General features: G+C 36.8%; 1 long non-coding RNA gene across 1 annotated transcript in view; it reads right to left on the bottom strand.

The window, feature by feature from the left end:
- Window positions 1–6767, bottom strand: part of LOC125620014 — a 14873-nt gene extending 8106 nt beyond the window's left edge. The window contains exon 1 of the long non-coding RNA XR_007351597.1: window positions 6731–6767. This is a non-coding gene — a long non-coding RNA (uncharacterized LOC125620014). The remainder of the gene's footprint in view (window positions 1–6730) is intronic.
- Between the last annotated feature and the right edge of the window lie 1276 nt (window positions 6768–8043).

The raw sequence follows: 8043 nt of genomic DNA on the forward strand, positions 1-8043 counted from the left end.
ATATATATATATATATATATATATATATATATATTTTTTTTTTTTTTAAATATCTGAGGGTAGTAGTATTCCTATTTTACAAGTGAGAAAACTGAGATACAAAAAGCTAAATTATTTGTCCTGATCTCATAGCTACAGAGTGGAGGAGCTTGACCTCACCACTGGCTATAGATTCTCTGCCCACTAATCAGTATGTCAACTCTGCAGGGACTTCACAGATACAAGATACTCTGACAGTGTACTTGGAATTTCTTTTGAACTTCTAGCTATAAGAAGGTACCCTTTCCCCCTCCATCTTCTGTTTTCAGAATAGAAGTTAGTCTCTGCCTTCCTTCCAGGCTTTTGCTTCCATGTCAGGCTGGTTGGTAGGTGTTCAACAGAGATTCAAATGAGTAGAGACACTTCCAGGTGAGGCCTTTCTAACTAAATCAGGAATAAAAGTGGGTTTTGACAATAAATCACTATTGTTTTCTTATGTTTCAACAAATCACCAGGATCCTGATTCTTCCTAAGTACCAGAATGGATCTCTGTTCAGGATGCAAGATGCAATGAGGTAATGATGAGGTTCTCTTTCTTTGATGTTAAAGTGAGTGGATAATAGTGAGTTGGCTCCAATATCAAACTCAGAGGCAAACTTAAAAATCACAATTAAAATAAATTATTGAAAGGCATTTCAGATAGATAATGATAGAAGGAAGATTGTGCTGAAGCACAGTAAAAAGAGGTATTTGATTTTTTTTTTTTTAAGCCAGTTCGGAAAACTATTGGCTTGTCCAGTTTCAAGCCCACTCAGACACTCATCACCAATAGGCAAATTGATGATGTGCAGTGATACAAGTGACACTTCCCATTGGAATTTAATGTCTCTTCTTGGGAAACATCCCCAGCTTTTATGCATATGTCTTTTAATCCCCCTTTTGGCTATGTTTTGCAAGTAATAAGTTTCATCTGATGCTGCATTAACTTTGGTTATCTCATCTTCGACAAGTTTGCTTGCCAAGAGCTTTCATTTTGAATGATTTCCATGATCTCTGGTAATGCTATTGGCTTAAAAAACAACAACAACAAAAACACCTCTCTGTAGCCTCCAAGGAGGTTCAGAGGAGGTTTTCTCCTGTTTTTATTAATGAAATTTCAACTTGAAATAGGAAAGTGGCTACATTTTGTAGCATTTGGCCTGTTAAATTTTATTAGTGGAGATTCAGGTGACAACATTTCTGGATATTGTTCAGTTTATATCTTTGTGGAGTGCAGCGCCATCATTCAGAGTCTGCCCCAGGGTGGCATTGTGGTTCACCTAAGAAGCCACTACTTTAAAATTGCTATATGTGAGATTTCAGAGTTGTTTACAGTGTGGATTCAGTTGATGTTTAATAACTGGTCTGGTATCCAGTCAATGATATATTTACAGAGTCTTGAACAAATATTTGAAGCAAAGAAAGTCCAAAAAGAAATCTTCTAGAATCTGCATTGTTCAGACACCTAAGAGTACAAAATGTCCATGAAGAACTTTATTTCATGATGAAGCCATAGCCAGGGATATAAGTAAATATTTTCTCCTTTTTCCTGAGTAAGAGAGAATCTTGGCAAAGTGCAAGCCAAGAGATAAATCTTATTGAATTTTAAATTAGTTGTCCATACCATTAGAAAAAGAACAGCAAGAGAAGCAAATAGCTTGTGTGAAATTCCCTGTCCATAAAAGGGTATCATTGACTAGAAAGAACTGTCTTTCTTCCCCAAAGGACAGACAGAGCAGCAAGACCTAAGAGAAACCTTGCAGCAGACGTGGGGGAAGCCTCCACCAAATTGGAAGCCCACTGGAAATTCTTTGGAGTTGTTAGTTTATTTCTGTATCAGACATTTGTACCCAGGCAGAGCTCAGGTGTGCCTGGAGTGGTGGTCTTCTAAAGCAGGCCTCAACTCAGTGGAGGGTTCTCTATGGAAGGTTTCTAGGCCATATCAGACCTTCCAGGAGATTGTTTTATGCCCAGCTCTTCCTTGGCATTCTCAGAGGTTTTCAAGCATCTTGATGAGCATAATAGTTCCACATAATAAATATCCCTTGAAGTACTCATCTATACAAGTAGGATAACATGAATTTAAAATTGCCATTTTAAAATCATGCCTGTAATGGAAGAAAATGACCACAGTTTCAGTATCAAAGTGATAAAGTGTATTACTTCCCTGGAGTTACTTCATGACCCCTCCAGATGCTCCATGGTCAGTGAAGGGTGATGAATGAACACCCCACCTGTCAGGGTCACTTCAGGAGCTGGTCAATTTCAGTGCATTAATTAATGCCTTCTTTCACACAGCCAGGGGGTTGAATGAAGATGCAGCCTCTCTAGTCTTTTCTAAGAGAAGAATATCCTATCACTTGGTTATCCCCTAGTAAAGGGGGCCTTGGTGGAGAGAAAGGGTAAGTCCAGACAAATGACAAACTGCTATAAATAGAACAATTAAAGAAGCTGGGAGGAGGTTTACAGATCTACAGTTAAGAGTGATCTTCAATCAGACGTTGCTTTGCTTTGCAGAAGTAGACACAATTAACAGTTACATGGGACTGTAAAATTCTAGTATTGCCCTGAACTGGTGTGAGAAACAGACTCCCCATAATAGTCACATGGTTATCACCTCAACTTCACTCTTCCCTTTGTTCTATAGTCATGAAGTTTAGAGAGCTGTTCCCCCATCAGGCGAACCCCTCCTCCTCCAGAGACAAATAGGTCTTAGCCCATTTTCCTCTCATAGTTATGATTTTAGGAATAGGAAGTCTAAAGACAAATCAAGACAACGAAACTCAATGAAAGAATTGCTAGAGGTTTCTGGGAAGGATATCATCACTCTTGAGACAACTTCCAGAAATCACCTTCACCTGCTGTATATGAACAAAGCAATGAGTGATACTGACTGCTACCAGAAGCCTTCCATGTCTGTGAGGGAAACCAGCCCTAGGAGGTATCCTAGGAGGTGAACAGGAGAGTGGTGACATGGAAAAAGAGCCTGGGTCCTTGATGACATCATTAGAGTCCCTGATAAACCAATGCAGATACATGCCTTAATTCTAGTCTTCTTTTTACATGGGCTGATGCATTTCTTTATGTCCAGTATGAGTTTAACTAATTAATATTTCTTCAGAAAGCATCCTGATATGCCTTTTTTTAAAATCAGATACTTAGGCAGACACCAAGAGAATTGACCTCTCTGGCTAGGTCAACAATGAAAGAATATGATGGTTGTTCAGCGCACAAAGTATTTAAAATTGTAACGTGAGATTTCCAAGAGGACAGTAGTACACTTGGGTGAGTCAGTTAGTGTATAAATATCATCAGTCACAAGAAATATTTTGTATAATTGATTTCTGATGTGGTAGGATTTGTCATCCAGGAATCAGACCTTTCTAGATGGAATTAATTATGGAGAGAGTAGCAAAAGTCAGATGAGATATTACTAGTCTTAAAACATTCTAACAGTTTTCAAACAGGGGCTCGGAAATATTGATTGAGGTTGTCAATTGCATGGGGGGTGATGATTCACAGGTGGTACAGAAAATATGTACATATTGAGGAAAGGGAGCACCACTCTCCATTGTGGAATACCATGGGAACACTAGACTCAATGCACCTCTGTTTTCAGGCAAATGATAACAGAAAGTCATCTAATATTAGAGGTGACATGAATTTATAAGATATGTGAGGCAATTTATTAGGAAAATTTCTGTTTTTTTTTTTTTTTAAAAAAAGGCTAGAAAGGTCTCAGTAAAGGTTATGCTCTTTGTGTGTGCATGCTTTTTCTTTCTCTCTGCCGGTCCCTACCCCCTTGTCTCCATATTAAAATTGTCTCCCTTTGCTTTGCTTCTGTTACCTATTGAAAGAACTGATTCCTGGTATCAGGAATGAACCAAGGAAACTTCTGGACAAAAATCATTGATGGTCTCCAGCTAGAACTACAGCAAAAAGAACAGATATTTGGCAAGACCCAAACAAGATAACCTTAAAATCAACATAGCTAACCATTTTCAGGTATTCTCTCTGTCACAAACCTTTCTTGAACCTCTCAGTGATAGACAATCATTTTATCCTTTGTTCTCTCCTATACACCTTACCTGTGTCTCTATTCTAAGATTTTATTCTGATTTACAATATAGATTTTGAGTTGTCCTTTATTCATCTCTGTATCCTGGCAGCTGGTATAGAGCTAAATTCATAGTACATTTGGAGTTAATACATGTCTACAAGAATATGGAGGCAGTTAGACCTCATTCACACAAGTAAATAGTTACTGACCACATACTCAGTACAAAGCACCATTCTAGGCACTGGATATACTGTGATGAGTGGAGTAGTCAAATTCTCTGTCCTTGTGGAGGCTTCACTGTGGTATGAAAGACTGAAAGTATACAAATACTATATATATTTTGTCATATAGTATAGATAGATGCCAATCAGTGAAATGTTTGCAAGGAAAGAAAGGAGGCTAAAAGGAAAAAATGGGTGGGAATAGGACACTATTTTAGGAGAATTTATAAGAGATGACAAGAGATAAAGGAAGCCATGAAGATATCTGAGAGAAGAGCTCCAAGCAGAGGGGATAACAAGAATGGAGAAGAGCAAAAGGCCAATGTGACTAGCAAGAATGGTCAGAGAGAAAAATCAACTCATGGAGGATTATAATCCATGCAAAGATTCATTTTTATGGTAATTATCAAGAATAAAAAAATAAATGCTGATGAGGATGTGGGAGAAAAGGTACATTCATACATTGTTGATGGGACTGAAAATTAGTACAACTGCTCTGGAAAGCACTATGGAGATTCCTCAGAAAGCTAGAAATGGAACCACTATATGACCCAGCTATCCCATTCGTTGGTATATATCCAAAAGAACTAAAATCAGCATGCTAGAGTGATACAGCCACATCAATGTTTTTAGTAGTACTATTTATAATAGCCAAGTTATGGAACCAGTCCAGATGCCCATCAATAGATGAATGGATTAACAAAATGTGATATATACACACACACACACACACACACACAATGGTGTTTTAATCAGCCATGAAGAAGAATGAAATTATGGCATTTGCTGGTCAATTGATGGAAATGGAGAATCTCATGCTAAGTGAAATAAGCCAGACCCAGAAAGTCAAGGGTCAAATAAATTCTTTCATATGTGGAAGCTAGAAAAAATAAGAAAAAAGGGAGAGATTAATTCTATGAAAATAAGAGAAAGATCAGTGTAACAGTGGAAGGAGATTGAGGGAAGAGAGGAGGGAAGGAAAAAGTCAGGAATGGTGGAATGAAATTGACCAAATTATCCTATGTACATATATGAATATAACATAGTAAAGTTCACCTTTATACATATATATATATATATATTGCTGAGAGCCATAGCCAAGTCCGAATGATGCATGGCATTTTTGCCAGAATGGAGTGGTTGAAAGGTGGCGCCAGCAAGCCATTGAGATGATAATGGTTATGTTAAGCTATGTATATTAGACCCCTGCTGTCCACCTAGGCCTGCTACTTTGGAGTTCTCATGGGGATTCCCGGAGAGTTCCCATTGGTTGGGGAAGTGCTGGAGGAGGGATTTCCAGTTGGTGGTTCCTGGAGGAGCTGCATGGGTGGCGTTCAGGAGAGTTTCCGGGGAGCGTGTGTGGAGTGTGCTGGTGGAGTTCAGAAATAAAGTTTGTTCCTGCTTCAGTGGCTCGTGATTTGTGCCCAGCCAGACTGCGGCATATATATATATATATATATATATCACTAATTTTAAATTTTATTAAAAGATTTGTTTTTAGTATGTTGAGAAGCTAATGGAATATTAAAAGATTATCTTGGATGCAGAATCCCAGGAGGGATTGTAGTAGGGTATAAGTGGTGCAAGGAAACACATTGCAAAATGTGTTTTGCAGAAGTGAACTAGAGTATAGGTGACAAGCATGGTGAACTGTGGTTAGATTCATCACATAGCGTGGAGTTCAAACTATCAGGACTTTTTAAATTTTATTTATTTGTTGTTTTTAGATATACACGAGTAGAGTGTATTTTGACATATTATACACACATGGGGTACAACCCATTACAATTTTGATCCCCTCTTGTTGTTGAACATGATGTGGAGTTACACTGGTTATGTATTCATATATAAGCACAGGAAAGTTATGTCTGATTCACTCTACTTTCTTTTCTGTTCCCATCCCATGTCCTTTCTCTTCATTTATCTTTGTCTAATACAATAAACTTCTATACTTCCTTTCCATACCCTTCTTGTTATAGGTTAGCATCCATATACCAGAGAGAACATTTGACCTTTGGTTTCTTGGGACTGGCTTATTTCACTTAGTGTGATATTCTCTAGTTCCATCCATTTACTGGCAAATGCCATAATTTCATTCTTCTTTATAGTTGAGTAATATTTCACTGTGTACACATACCATATTTTCTTTTTTTCATTCATCTATTGAAGGGCACCCATGTTGGTTATATAACTTGGCCATTGTGAATTGAACTGCTATAAACATTGATATGGCTATGTTGTATGTAGTATGCTGATTTTAAATCTTTCGGTTTAAGCCAAAGAGTGGGATAACAGGTCAATAGTGGTTCCATTCCAAGTTTTCTAAAGAATATCCATACGGCTTTCTATAGTAATTATACCAATTTGCATTCCCAACAGTAATGTATGAGAAAACGTTTTTCCCCATATCCTTGCCAACATTTATTGTTACTTGTATTCTTGATAATTGCCATTCTGAATGGAGTGAGATAAAAATCTCAGTGTAGTTTTAATTTGCATTTCTCTACTTGCTAGAGATGTTGAACATTTTTTCATATATTTTTTGACCATTCATATTTCTTTTTCTGTGAAGTGCCTGTTCAGTTCCTCTGCCCATTTATTGAGTGGGTTATTTGTTTTTTGGAGTTAAGTGTTTTGAGTTCTTTGTATATCCTAGAGATTAATGCTCTATCTGAGGTGCAGGTGGTAATGATTTTATCCCATTCTGTAAGTTCTCTGTTCACGTTCTTGATTGTTTCCTTTGCTGTGAAGAAGCTTTTTTGTTTGATTTCATCCCATGTATTGATTCTTGATTTTACTTCTTGTGCTTCAGGAGTCTTAACTGAGAATAACATAGTTGAGCTGACATAGTTGAGATTTGGGCCTACTTTTTCTTCTAGTATGTGCAGGGTCTCTGATCTAATGCTAGGGTCCTTGATCCACTTTGAGTTGAGTTTTGTGCAAGGTGAGATATAGGGGTTCAATTTCAATCTATTGCATATGAATATCCAGTGTTCAGGACTCATTTTTTAATATTTATTTTTTAGTTGTAGGTGAACACATTATCTTTATTTCATTTTTATGTGGTGCTGAGGTTTGAACCCAGTGCCTCACATGTGCTAGGTGAGCACTCTGCCACTGAGTCACAACCTCAGCCCCATCAGGAATTATTAAAATATTCTGTTGTAAAGTTTTACTTTATGGAAGTTACTCTAAATGGAAGACCAATACTTGACTTCTTGGCTGTAATTTAACAGTGATTCTCAAACTTTTAGGACCAAAGACTATGAGGACCCAGAGGGTTTTTGTTTATATGAATTAGATCTATCAAAAAATACTCTAAAAATTTATTGATTGATTTATTAAAGGACAATAATAAACCATAAACTCATCACATATAAATAAAAATAACATATTTTTATGAAACTAACCATATTATCTAAAACAAAAATAATAGAATAATGGTACTGCTTTACATTTTTATAAATTTATTTAGCATCAATTAAAATAACTATATTCTCATATCTCATGTGCATTCTGGAAAACTTCACTGAATACAGTGAAAAATAAGGGTTAAAAGGTAAAAAATGTAATGGAATATCAACATTTTAAAGACTGTCTCTCTGAAAGGACTTCAATGACCTACAGGGTTCCTTAGACTGCGATTTGAGAACTACTGATTTAATGGAAAGGTGATCTTGGTGACAAGATTTCAACTCTAACTAAAGGAGAGATGTAAGCATCAATCCTGTTAGTTATAATGAT

This window comes from Marmota marmota, unplaced genomic scaffold, assembly GCF_001458135.2.
Source record: "Marmota marmota marmota unplaced genomic scaffold, marMar, whole genome shotgun sequence".
Lineage (NCBI taxonomy): Eukaryota > Metazoa > Chordata > Mammalia > Rodentia > Sciuridae > Marmota > Marmota marmota.